The sequence below is a fragment of the Mus caroli genome, unplaced genomic scaffold, assembly GCF_978045245.1.
Source record: "Mus caroli unplaced genomic scaffold, Mus_caroli_1 scaffold_1, whole genome shotgun sequence".
NCBI classification, from domain to species: Eukaryota; Metazoa; Chordata; class Mammalia; order Rodentia; family Muridae; genus Mus; species Mus caroli.
In genome coordinates, this window is record NW_028227256.1 from 144,856,018 (window position 1) to 144,868,546 (window position 12,529).

General features: G+C 36.4%; 1 pseudogene; it reads left to right on the forward strand.

Annotated features, from left to right (window-relative positions):
- Window positions 1–298: 298 nt before the first annotated feature.
- LOC110296159 (glyceraldehyde-3-phosphate dehydrogenase pseudogene) lies at window positions 299–8,405 on the forward strand (annotated as a pseudogene).
- The last annotated feature ends 4,124 nt before the right edge of the window (window positions 8,406–12,529 follow it).

Here is a 12,529-nt window from a genome sequence, read left to right on the forward strand (position 1 = left end):
GGTGAAGACAGAAGGCTTAGAAGTTCAAGTTCATCGTAGTTATTAAAGTTCAGGATAAGATAATGGCTTGAAAATCTGAAAATGGAATTTAATTAAAGAACATTTCTAGAACTTTTCATTCATTTACACTCATATGGTCCACTGGCACATAAAAATCTCAATTTAAATAAAGATTCCTTAATATTTTGTAAAGAAAAAAATCTTTCTCCTGTTGCATTCAAGAAATGATGCAGTCAATGAATCAGTAAGAAAACTGTTTAAGCTGTAGAAAGTGACTCAGCACAGTGATCAGATAAGCATGATCTTTTATTCAAAGGACAATGCCCTTACTCTTCACAGTAAGCACAACAGAGGTAAAGGTTGACAAGGCAAATAATTACAGCTAATGAAATTATTTCTTTTCCAGTAAAATGATGAGAGAATTTTGGGGGATATATAAAATGCTTTAAAACAATAGAAAACGAGCACATACCAGTATTTTTCTATTAAACATTTAAAAATTAAGACTCATTTTTAAGGATTTCAAAATGTACAAAGCTTTTAATGGTCATTAATGCATGATTTTTTTTTAAAGTCAGAAAGAAAAAAAGACCCCTGAAAAGCTCGAGTTAAATTACTGTGAGAACAAACTATTGCTTGGAAGATACCACAGATCTCATGGAAGAGAATGGAAAGGAAATTCTAACATATTCTTTGGGGAAAAATGTAGTTTATTCATCTAAATAAGAAAAGCAAATAAATTAAGAGATATTGATTGATCTTTTCACTATAATCTGTCAGGATATATCTACGTATCTTCATTTCTCTACTTATAGTTATCCCCCCATCCTTCTTTCTCTCTCTCTCTCTCTCTCTCTCTCTCTCTCTCTCTCTCTCTCTCTCTCTCTCTCTCTCTCTCACACACACACACACACACACACACACACACAGAGTGAGAAATATAGGTGTACTTTGATTCAGTAATAATTCCCATAGATACTTATATAAAGTAAATGTTAATATGTAATCAACAATTTTACCCAAGTATATTTCAGTTTATTTTACAACTATAAAACATGAAAATACTAGAAATCAGACAAGTGTGTGTATACTGGCCCATGGGCCAAGAAAACATCATGACTACTAACAGATGCAATGATGCAATGCCATGCTGAATTTTAAAAGTCTAGCAAACTGTACTCGAGAAGGAAATTGTGTCAAACCCCCATGGAAAAATGTTTTTAGATTAAGCTAATGGTATTGTCAGAATATGACTGCCAATGAAATGCAATGAGCTGCCTCTGGCTCCTGTGCCTGTGGCTTCCCTATCATGCTGGAGTTTACCATGCTGAGTCAAGGACCCAGAGAAGCCTTCATTTAAGCTGGTTCTGTCATGTATTTTAGAAATAAGAGAAGGACTAAAACATACCCCTATATACGGAAGACAGTACTGCTGGCTATGGTGATTAGAACCATCTATCTTTGTAAGAGGTATTTGGCATAAAGAGGTGATTAAGTTATCTTATATGGGCTTCCCATATTTGTTCCATAATGTCTTATATTTGTCTATTTTCTCAATAAACTTCCAATAGTAACATAGGGAAAATGTTGTTATTACAAACTGTAATAATTTTGCATTGCTGAGGATTAATCTCAGGGTATCATCTTCCACATCTACAAAATCCATGTAGGTCTGCAATACATAATCTAAGTGTTAAGACAAGCACATGTGACCCCAAATTGACCTTCTTTCTTTGAAAAACAACTAATGATTCTAGTGGTTATGCTGGAATATTAAAAAATAATGTATTTTTGTCAAAATAAAAAAAAGGATAAAAAGTTATCCTGCATTCTCATTTCCTAGTACATGTGAAGTCTTACATATTTTATACCTTTCTCTAAATTTGGTGTCTAAGGTCCTTCAAGTAGACTCATCAGAATATTTAACGAAACATTTTAAACATCTGCTAATGATTCAAGATTTCAACTTCAAAGAGATTAACATAATACCTATTCTTCCATGTACTAACCAGTCCAGACAACTTTAGTAGATGAACTAATGACTTCTAGGGCTCATTTTCTTAACTCTCCTTAGGAATAAAAACAAAACTGGTTCACTATCTTCACTATTATTAATATCAAACAAATTAATATGTACTAAAGTGGAGTGTCATTTAATTACACCTTTTTGTTCCCTTGCATCTGAATAAATTCACAAAATAGAGATAAAAGTTAAGGACTTAAATATAGGTATCATTTTTGCCCAATTTTTATATACTGCAGAACACGAGAGTAAATCAACAAAATGATCTTTTAAATTCAACTGTTAGCAGCAATCAGAGAGCTAAGAGGATCTGATATTTTATTAAAATATTATTGATATAAAGTATGCTGACCCTAACTCATCCCTCCCAGACACAAAAAGGAGAGTGTTGGATGGAGAGTAAAGTGTGTGTGTTTGTGTGTTTGTATGTGTATGTGTGTGTGTTTGTGTGTGTGTGTATGTGTGTATTTTCAGCCATCAGAAATTTTGCATGAGACTAGAACCAATGAGGCTCTTTCACTGCAAATCAGAAGCAGTCAATTCAGAAGCAAGCATTAGTATGTAGTCTACTTTTTCCTATATTAGTCCCCTCCTCACATAGGTAAGTAACATTGAACGAGGAAACAATTACCCTGTGGAAACCTCTCCTTCAGCAAACATGGTGATATGATAGTGTTGGAAATGGGAACAGGAAAAATATTTAGACCTAAAGAATCTCCATTTCTCTTATATTTCCCTGCTCTATACAGGGCAGGAATGCAAAAGCAAGTCTTTTTAATCACATACTGAGGCAAATGCTGGGGATCAAGGGATTAAGGCTGAAAATGCATGCTTTGATTATCAAGCCTATATCATTTGCCTTATTTGTGATGTTGAGAGTAAAACAAAGGCTCTTTTGTTCCAATCTATATATGTGGCCCATCTTTCGAAGCCAATAAAAAATACTATTGTTAACATATGCTAGACACTAATTACTATCCATTTACATCATGTTAATTCACTGACTGTCATGTGAGCAAACTCTATGTAGATGGCATTTTCCCAAGAGGAAAGTGTTTGATCCCTGAGCCTGGCTTTTACCTGTGGTAGAGAACTCTACAATACTTGTAATTGAAATGACTGATAATTAGCATTTTATCTTCTCTCAAGTTCTGAAGCATTGGTTGGAAGTAGAAGACACATACACACTCATGTCAAATGCACAGGATGGATTTACTGCAGTAATAGGCAGTATGACAATTTACACTCTATTCAGTGTATACTCAAGTTTCATGTGGGTAAATTTGTAACATTAACTAGGGTGCAGTGCCGGGTCTGGCATGGCTATGTAAACTGATATTTGACACAGTTCCTGCTACTGGAACATCACCAGGCCATTGTTGCCCATATGTGCTGATGTTGCCCTGAAACTGCTCTGTTCTCTTTTCTATTTTACTTTAAATTTTCTGAGGAATAAACTTCCCCAATTATTGAGAGCTAATTACTCCATAATAAATGAAACAGATGCTGTTCTCAGGAATGGAGGTTTTCCTGCGGACAGTGAAGAACAGGCCTTCCATTTGGACTTTCGGTCCATGAGGAAGAATATAGACAACATAACCACAGAGGCCATAAAACCTACCTGGTCCTTTATAATGTTTTCATTTTGAGACTTGGCTTTGAACTTGGAATTATATGGGGAGATATATTTACACTCCACTCCAATGTCTACTGCATTAATTAGCCAAGATGGACTTGGAGTCATCAAAAATAGAGAAATAAAGTGGTCCCAAGAAGGAAAGGCATGGATAGGAAAAGAAGAAGGAATATATAGAAAACAAGAAAATGACAGATTGGTTTATCCCACAGGAGGAAGGTTTGGGTATGATCTAGAATTAAATAGTATTAGGAGGAAAGTATGGTTTAATAGGAAAGGATGGTGGCTAGTAAATTAATCCTCATGGAGAAGTTGTCAATTTTGGATGTGAAGCCATGGAATTGCTAAGATTAAGTAAACAAAGAAGAGAGAATTAAAAGATGATGTACAAGTTTATACAAAGTTAGCATTCTGTTCTCCTAACAAGGCTCGGGACTAATGATCCAGGATTCATATAGTTTATGTAAATTTAAGAATTTCTAAATAAAATTATTAATGGTCAAAGCCTTGATGATGAAGCTTTAGGAAAACCCACAATCAGGCTCACTGATTGGAAGAAGGAAAAGAAAGAAAGAATGAAGAATAAGAAGGAAAAAGAAAGGAGAATTGGGAAGAATGATGAAAATTCTCAGGTGAAGAAATTAGCACTTGAACTAACAACAGTTTGCATCCACAACTGACTCAGAGTGACTTTGAATCAGCGCCACTGCCCTTTCTCAGGACTCTCCTCACACTGAGGCTAGACCTCAGCAATGCAACAATGAGCATATTTACCCCCGATCATTCAATGAATTCCACAAGTACTTTGTGTGGAACATATTTTTGTGCTATTTCTGTACAACTTCAGTATGAAAAATCTACATCTATGTCTCCTGTAGTTAGTGACATGAATTGTAGCTAAAGGTACCTGTTTCTGAGCCTGACCATCTGAACTCTATTCCTAGAATCCATAGAGTAGAAGGAGAAAATGGAGTCCCAAAAGTTGCCCTCTGATCTCCACATATGCATCTCGGTGAACATGTGTCTCAACCTCCATAGCATGTGTTTCGCACACATGCATGTGCGTGCACACACACATGAAAATAATTTATTTAGACAAAGAATTTACAGAGCAGTTATGGTCATTTTGAACTGGGTAAAGGATACTTCCTATATTGTTTTCCCGCTGTGGTTCATTAGAATGTAGCCAAGAGAATTATAATGTGAAAGTTTAGAGAAAAGTGATCACAGTACTTGCTGCCTCATGTTTTGGTGATTATAAACAGAGATATCCATGCAGATATAATCTGTGCACTATCATTCTCACATTGATCCATAGTAAAAGGCTCAATACCAATGTGTGGCTATTGTCTATCTTCTTCCTTTGTCCTCCAAGAAGGATCAAACACTTGCCAGATGACAAAATACTCAAACTAACACTCAGAAACATCACCAACAACCTTCCGCATGACTCACTTTTAAACTTTCACCCTGGCAAGTGGATGTGCCTACCTTCTTCAGATTTTGGTGCAAATTTCTGTGTGACTATCTACTTTAACATTTGATAAGGACTGTTAAGTGACTTTTCTATTATACTTCAATTATTGATACCAGACCTTACTTTTCTGTCTATGAAGCTAATTTCTAATTAGACAAGTAGTTCTCAACCATCCTACTGCTGAAACCCTTCAATAAAGTTCCTCCTGCTGTGGTTAGTTCAAACATAAAATTATTTCAACGATACTTCATAACTACAATTTTCCTAGTGTTATGAGTCAGAATGTAAAAGGCTGATATGCAGGATATCTAACGTGTGATACCCCCAAAGGTGTCATGACCCACAATTTAAAAACTATTGTCTTAGACCAAGTATTTCACAGTCACAGAGTAGTTTGCCTTTTTGAATTATCCAGCAAATGTATACATGGGTCACAGGTTCGCATGCAAATTTTTTGGCAGTATTCTTTTCCTAATGCAAAATTGGAGAGGCTATTTCTTTGACAACAAGTAAGATTAAAGATTCAAAGAAATAAACATATGAAGGAGTTAATACTATAGACCAAATTCTCTTTCCTTTCTAAATTAAGGTCAAGAAAATTTAACAGCTCCATTAAATATTCTCCATTATTTATTCTCACATGATATGCCCCTGAATTTAATAGATAAAATAAAAATAAATAGTAATAGTAATAATAATAATAATAATAATAATAAAGTCTTTCTGCAAATTAGACTATGCTTCCTTTTTAGCTATAAAATTTTGTTGATTTTTCTTTTATTCGGTTTTACTTTTAATTTTATTGGTCCTCTGCTAACGTACATCATTTACCACGATCTCAGTCATTTTCCTATCCCCTCATACATTTCTTCTTCCCTTGAAACCTCACCACTCAAAAGGAAAAAAAAGTTATTATGGAAGATGCCATGTGTCCCAGTGTGTCCTACAGTATACTTTTTTTTTTTTTTTGTCCACACATCTGCTTGTCAGTGTTCATTGCAATGAGTCATTGGTTGGGATCATGGCCTTTGGCTGCTGGCATACTATCAATACTGTAGCCTCACCAGGACTCCTCTCAGAAATTATGTTTTTATTCTGTATTATTAAGGTCTTGTAGTTCTGGATCTGTCAGACTGGCCCCTTCATATACTCAAGCATTTCATAAATGGAATAGATATTGGTGTAGTCCAATTTAAAGCCCTAGACTTGAGCACAGGTGATATCTCAGCTGGTCAGCATAACAGTTTTCCCCCATGTACACCACACGGGGGTGCCCAGCTCTCCCAGTTTCATGCCCACTGGGCAAGCTCACCTATAACCCTTGCAAACAGGGCTAGCTCTACTTTGCTACCCAGGTGAGATGTGTAGCCTGCTTTCCTAAGTGTTGCAGCTAGTGAGTGACAGGGGCAGCTCTACCACTCTCATAAGCCTAGGGCCAGCCCTCTGTCTGCCATAGGTTGCTAGAGATGAGGGGGTAGTGAGAAGGGCATCTCTTCTATGGCAATGCCAGTGCATAGCAGACAAGTTGTGGTTGCCAGTTCTCCCATGATCATTCCTTTGGGCCTGCTCATCCTTTTCACTGCCATTAAGGTAAGTTCTATTGTGCTGCCCGGGTGAGATACAAGGCTGAACTCCAAAGTGCTGCAGCCAGTGATGGACAGGTCCATCTCTTCTGCTTTCAAAGGCTGTAACCAGATCTCTTGCCAGGTGGTAAGGGGCAAGGGGAGAGGAGGGCATTTCTTTCTTTTTTTTTTTTTTTTTTTTTTTGAGACAGGGTTTCTCTTTATAGCTCTGGCTGTCCTGGAGCTCATTTTGTAGACCAGGCTGGCCTCGAACTCAGAAATCCGCCTGCCTCTGCCTCCCGAGTGCTGGGATTAAAGGTGTGTGCCACCACGCCCGGCTGAGGAGGGCATTTCTATCTAGCCCATGCCCAGCAGACAAGTTGCTGGGTCATTAGCTGTACATTTTTCACAACCTCAGATAGCCAGTAGAAAGATGGTAGAAAATTACAGGTTACAATAAAATCCATGGCCCATTTTAAATTAATTTCATTATAAGGGTATAAATCTAGACGTGCACTTGTGCATGCATGCATGTCCATGCGAGTGTGTGTGTGTGTGTTTATATCATGCTGAGTCTTGGTTGTTCTTTACACTACCATATGTTAAATTTATGTTTAGCTTAACTTAATAATATGCTTATCTTCTCTGCTCCTCCCTGTTCCAGAGACAGCTGCATCTTCTTGTGCAGTAACACCCTCATGTCGTAGACAAAGTGGTGAATGTCTGTGTGAATGGATTTGGCTGTATTTGGTGCCTGGTTACCAGAGCTGCCATCTGCTCTCCACTTGGCAAGGTGGAGATTGTTGCCATCAACGACCCCTTCATTGACCTCACCTACATAGTCTACATGTTCCAGTATGACTCCATCCATGGCAAATTCAAAGGAACAGTCAAGACTGAGAATGGGAAGCTTGTCATCAACAGGAATCCTATTACCATCTTCCAGGAGCAAGATCTTGCTAACATCAAATGGGGTAAGGCTGGCGCTGAGTATGTCTTGGAGTCTACTGGTTTCTTTACCACCATGGAGAAGGCCAGGGCCTACTTGAAGGGTGAAGCCAAAAGGGTCATCATCTCTGCCCCTTCTGCTGATGCCCCCATGTTTGTGAAACATGAGAAATATGACAACTCACTCAAGATTGTCAGCAATGTGTCCTGTACCACCAACTGCTTAGCCCCCTGGCCAAGCTCATCCATGACAACTTTGACATCGTGGAAGGGCTCATGACCACGGTCCACGCCATTACTGCCATTCAGAAGACTGTGGATAGTCCCTGGAAAGCTGTGGCATGATGACCACGGGGCTCTCCAGAACATCATCCCTGTGTCACTGGTGCTGCCAAGGCTGTGGATAAGGTCATCCCAGAGCTGAATGGGAGGCTCACTGGCATGGCCTTCCATGTTCCTACCCTCAGTGTATTCGCTGTGGATCTGGCATGCCTCCTGGAGAAACCTGCCAATATGATGACATCAAGAAGGTGGTGGAAACAGGCATCTAAGGGCCTACTGAAGGGCATCGTTGGCTACACTATGGACCAGATTGTCTCCTGTGACTTCAACAGCAACTCTCACTCTTCCACCTTTCATGCTGGAACTGGCATTGCTCTCAATGACAACTTTGTAAAGTTCATTTTCTGGTATGACAGTGTATATGGCTACAGCAACAGAGTAGAGGACCTTATGGACTACATGGGCTCCAAGGAGTAAGAAACCCTGGACCACCTACCCCAGCAAGGGCATTGAGAGCAAGAGAGAGGCCCTCGGTTGCTGAGGAGTCCCTATCCCAACTCAGCCTCCAACACTGAGCATCTCCCTCACAATTTCCATCCAAGACGTCCATAATAACAAGAGGGCCTGGGGAGCCCTACCTACTCTGTTGAATATCATCAATTAAGTTCGCTGCACCACCCCCTAAAAAAATATGCTCATCTTTTGTTCTTTTCCTTATGCTTTCATTTTATCTTGAATAAAACTGCTATTCATCAATATTTTTGTCTTACATTTCTTTTTATTTGTTATTAGGTAGATCATATTGGTTAGTAAACATTGAAAGAAAATAGAAACCACATTCTATTTGTTTCATCTTCTGTTTCTTTCTTTGCCTTTGTTTCTCTGCTTCTCTCTCTCTCTCTCTCTCTCTCTCTCTCTCTGTCTCTCTCTGTCTCTCTGTCTCTCTCTCTCTCTCTCTCTCTCTCTCTCTCTCTCTCTGTGTGTGTATTCAAATTGTGCTTTGAAACCAATAACAGGTAAAGGTCCTCTGTATCTTAATATATGAGACAGAGTTCAGCAGTTTCATAATTGTTCTATGATTTTTCCCAGACAGCTTCAAAATAAAAATTTGAGGGTACTTCCTTCTTTTCTAAATTATAAAAAATTATATACAATCTATGCTACTGAGTCTTAAGACAGCTCTAGACTTTTCCAATGTGATAAGTAGGGTTGTTTTTCTATGCGATACAATAGGTCCATTTCTTCCATTAGCCAAATGTCACATATACAATTATTTTGCCAAGCTTTTCATCATCTATAATCTGAAACACTTGTTGTGCTTCCTATTTCTTTTCTAATGCTAATATTTTCATAAACTTTATTTTTAGCCTAGATGAAATATTTTTTATTCTTTATAAGAGTTTTAAAATTTTTTATGACAAAGTGACTTTATTAGTACTATAACATATATTAATTTCCATAGTCAGTATTTGCTTTCCTTGTCTTTATATTTTTTCTGCATGTTCATTTTATATAAATTTTACTCTATTTTATTAATATGGAAACTTAGGTTACTAAGACTGTTTTCACAGCATTAAGATGTAGGACATTATATCTTTTCTACCACTGAATTAGCTGAGACCCACATATTTTGATATGCAGCAACATTGCTTTTACACAAATCAGTGTAGTTATATATATTTTGTTATTTTCCTTTTTTTTTCCTGCTGCTTTGGTTATTGGATGAGATACATGTTTTCACTATTCAATCCAGGGTGGGCTTGAGCTTATAGTCAGTTCTGCCACCCAGACCTGCTGAAATCACAAGTATACACAACATATACCTTGTTCTAATTGGTTTATAACTTCTCTATAAACTTCTACTTTATAGTATTATTTGCTTAGAAACATGCTTTATGTTTCAAAAACTTGAATAGTTTTCTACTATAAAAGTACAGAAGAAACATTTGGGGATACATTGATTTGTATTTACAACTCACGTCCAATAACTTTTATATTCTTCTACTGTTTTTTAAGAAATCAATAGATATTTGTTAGATTATGTTAGTTGAAAATATTTTTAATTTACATCTAATTATTTTCTGTCTTTTTGTGGCACTTATTGCCAATGAATTTAACTTTTTGAGTCCAACAATATAGACTTCTCTATATTTCCTTCATAGTTTTGAAGCTGAATTGCCTCATATATATTCTTTCAGCAACACTATATGTCTGACAACTGGTCGTTTGTAATTACATTTTATCATGCTCTCTGTGGTCTTATTTTCTGTCATGAATTATATCATGAATAGCAAAAAATACTTTATTTTTCCAATTGTCTGCATAGTATATCAATTTCCATTTTAACTTAAACTTTCTATTTTAATAGTGTGTGTGTGTGTGTGTGTGTACCCAAGAAAGAAGAAAATGTAGAATATACCTGGAATTAGAGTTAGAAGCTATTGGAATCTGTACAACATGGCTACTAAGAATCAAACTCAAGTCCTCTAAAAGAGAAATATGTGGTTTTAAATGCTCAAGCATCTCTCCAAGTCTTATTTCATTAGATTTTATCTAAATTTAATTAAATTAATTAAATTAAGTTGAAAGCCAGTTTGTCCTACATAGTGAGTTCAAGACTAACCTGGGATGCAGAGTAATATGTAGTATGAAAATACAAAAATATGTAAAATTTCATTTTTGTAAGTGAGGATATACACAGGAAAATCTTAATAAAGCAATAATTAATGAAATGATATTTCTGTTATTCTGTTGCTCAATAATATTAATTAATCTTGCAAATAATATACTTTAAAATATATGCAAACATATTACAACTCTCATATGTAAATTATTTTGACATTTCCTTCACAATAACAACCAAAAAGTAACATGGAAATCTAATAATTCTTTTAGACACTTTATGTGATTGAAGTCACAGCTAAAATGAAGACATGCAAAGACAATCAGGAAAGCTTGAAGACAGAAATAATTCAAGGAAGGAAAGTGAACTTACCAACAGAGCAATAGTAGCAGTGTCTAGATGGAAGTTTCTCTTTGAGACTGGAAAAAGACTATAATATTTAAAAGAATATGTAACCATCTTAGAATTTCAAGTAAAATATCGTTTAAAAACAAATGTAGGTAGGGGAGAAATATAATAAAATAAAAACAACAACAAAAATCTTTCATGCCATTGGTCAAAGTGCCAGGAGTGAAGTCACTTTGAAATGAGTTTGGAGTTTCCTAAAAAAATAGCAAAGCAAAACAAAACACAACACAGCAATGAAGCATAAGATCATGGTAATGGCACTTTTAAACTGTGATTTGTACTGGCTGGTTTTGTGTGTCAACTTGACACAAGCTGGAGTTATCACAGAGAAAGGAGCCTCCCTTGAGAAAATGCCTTCATGAGATCCAGCTGTAAAGAATTTTCTCAATTAGTGATGAAGGATGGAGGGCCAATTGTGGGTGGTGCCATCCCTCAGCTGGCAGTCCTGGGCTCTAATAGAAAGTAAGCTGAGCAAGCCAGGGGAAGCAAGCCTGTAAGTAACATCCCTCCATTGCCTCTGCATCAGCTCCTGCTTCCTGACCTGCTTGAGTTCTAGTCCTGACTTTCTTTGGTAATGAACAGCAATGTAGAAGTTTAAGCTGAATAAACCCTTCCCTCCCCAACTTGCTTCTTGGTCGTGATGTTTTGTGCAGGAATACAAACCCTGACTAAGACACTATTGAATGGAATTCAACCTTCTTTGGGTACAAAACTGAAATATAGATCTTACAAGAAGAGATAGCATATTGACTGGGCTTTCAAAAACACAAAGAAAGCAATATTTTATAATATTTCTGAAGATTCCCACCATACATACGGAATGTAAAAAGTGGTAAGCTGTCCCAACTATTTCAGTTTGAAAGGAGAAGAAACACAGAAAATCTAATAATAGAGATGGAAGGGAACTTTTTCAGAGAAAAGTGAATATGAGAGCATGCCAAGTATAGTGAGTCCTTTTATAGTTAAGTGTAACGCGATGAGAAAGAATGAGTACATGACTAAAGTATGAAATTCAGGGAGACCATAGAGAAAAATATATTAGTAGGTAAAACATAATAATATTAAGAATAAGCTGGATATATAATACTAGTTCATATAGTTAGAAGAATAAGAAAAAAATTAGGGTTATTTCAGTACATGAACTCCAACAAAGTCTAAGGGAGGTGAGAATGAATCATAGTTGTGTTTCTAAATTTGCAATGGACCTCATATCATGAGGAGCCAGGAGAATTGCTTCAATGATTCACTGCTTACCTAATTCAGTGATTATAACTATTTGTCAAACAAAAAGGGGATATCTAAAAAGCAATGAGATGAGTTTATTTCAAAGTTCATATACATCAATCCACCCATCTCCTTGAGAATGCTGTTAAGTTACATTGTTAGGTTATGATCAACTATCTTTACTGTGTATAGGATATATAAGTTTTGACATATAAAATATTACACAATATTTAAAATATTGCAGGGTTAAAAACTCCTGCTTATTAATCTCATTAGTAAAAACACTCATATACCTGAGATGGAGAATCCTCCCAGGAGTCAGTACTTGTGACCTTACCCAAAATGT